Below are 2,087 nucleotides of genomic sequence, written 5' to 3'. Positions count from 1 at the left end.
GGTACACACTAACAGTGATTATAGAAGGTACACACTAACAGCAATTATAACAGGCAGACAGTTGCCAGTAACCCCTGAACCCAAATTAGTAGGTCCTGGAGTTTGTCTGAGTCCTTATTTGCAAAGTTACTGCTGCAAAAGACAGATACGCCATGTACTGAAAGGCAAAGATATTCTTATTTAGGAGTATAGCTTCATAGTCTCCTTAATCTGTCCAAAGTTTTCACTGACTTCACTGGATCAGGTACTTGATGTCTTGAATGGTAACTGAGAGAAAAACTCATCAGATTAGCAGTTTGCTTCAACTGCACAAGTATGTAACTTGATGCCAGTCAGAGGACTGATGTGGTGCATTTAGTGACAGTCCTGGCTTAATCCAACCTAAAATGATCAGGAATTCACAGCATACAATGCTACTTGGACTGTATACTAAATTTACTTTACTTTTTTTTTGGCAATTTCACGGTCTAGGTTGCCCTCTGGATTTAGCCAGTAAAGACAATTACATCATCTTACACCATTACAGGGTTTCTCCCTGTAGCATCCCCTTGTTAGATGATGTCTTATGATCACAACCCAAGAGTAAGGTCCCGTATTGCCATGGGATCCTGAGATTTTGAGGGTTTGTATGAAATCTTCATGCATTAAAGTATATTTATACTTCATAGCACCAGAAAAAAAGAAACCCCTGTCAATTGACACAGCCTTTAGAAACATGAATAAAGTCTGTTGAGACTCTCATATTCTTGTGAGGATGTCAAAAGCAGCAGCTGGAATGCAAGGCCTCAGGACCTGGGCCAGGGCATGTTCCCAGTATGGTCAGAGTCCATACAGGCCAGGGACCACTCAAGTCTGAGTGTATATACCCAATTTTGGGGGGTAAGGAAGTTTGACAATACAAACATGGTCAGATTCCAGGATTGCCTACGCACCACTGCATTTACAAATTAGATGCACTGCCTCCTTATCACAGTGCCTTCTTTTCACTGCCTTAGATATTTGGGCTGAAACATCAGAAGAGTGCTGGGCACCAGTATGCCCAGGTGCCCGATATGGACATGCTGGATAGCAGAGCCAGGTCTTGTACCACACAGTCTACCTATTGCTCAGGTACATATTAATGCATCTGGGGACAACAAGAAAAATATAAAAACCGTAGGTTTGGTTATACATGAGGAGTCACAGGAAGAAAAAGAGGGGCTATAAATGTATATATATTTCTTATGCTGAAGTACATAATTTGTGGCAAGTAACACAGCTGAAAACGTTTCCACCCTAAGTCTGTTATTGTGTAAACTAGTTGTACTCCAGAAAATTCAGGAGAATTAAGATTCTCATATCCAAAGGTCTGAAGTCTGAAGTTTCTGTGTGAAAGTGGTTCATGCATGGAACGTGAATAGGTTAATGCAGGAAGTGATAATGTCTTAATAATTCTGTATGTTATCTTTGTTTCCCTTGTTGGGAGCCAGAGTAGAAAGACCTTCCACTCATATCCTCTGCACTTATCTCCTCAGAAAGGACTTTGAGGCGGAAAGGTGAGCAACAGAAGGCCCTGACATTGCATAGTGCGCACAGATTCTGACCATAAAAAAGGGTGTTCTGACTGTGCTGTATATTGCCTTTGCAGCTTGCTTATGCTATTGGCAAAAGGCAGTAGAGGTAAGTTACAACTGGTCTCATAAAATGTCTTTTTTCTCAAAAATACTGTAGGCGTGTTCAGAGATCCCTCCTCTATTCTGTTTCCCATTTAGGCATAGGAAACTTTCCCCAGAGTATAATGATTTGCTGTGGGCAAACCAGCTGACACTTGTCAGGGTTTCAAAAATACCAAGAGTAAGTAGTAAAGATGGCAGGAAGAATCATCTTTTTATAAGACATTAGGGATTTTAATTTTTTATTTAGTTTCAGAGACTATGGTATGTGGGAAGCTTTAACAACTTCCTTTTCTTTTTTTTTAATTGACCCTCTCAGGCGCTTCACAGAGCTTTCCTGCCGCGTACTTTAAAGAAGCGAGGCCAGCACAAGCCCTCCATTTCCCCGAGCCCCAGGCCCAGCCCGCCCTCCCGGGAGGCACCGCCCGCCCGGGG

This window comes from Corvus brachyrhynchos, unplaced genomic scaffold (genome assembly GCF_000691975.1).
Source record: "Corvus brachyrhynchos isolate BGI_N302 unplaced genomic scaffold, ASM69197v1 scaffold363, whole genome shotgun sequence".
Classification (NCBI taxonomy): domain Eukaryota; kingdom Metazoa; phylum Chordata; class Aves; order Passeriformes; family Corvidae; genus Corvus; species Corvus brachyrhynchos.
Note: the sequence above shows the minus strand (reverse complement) of the source record.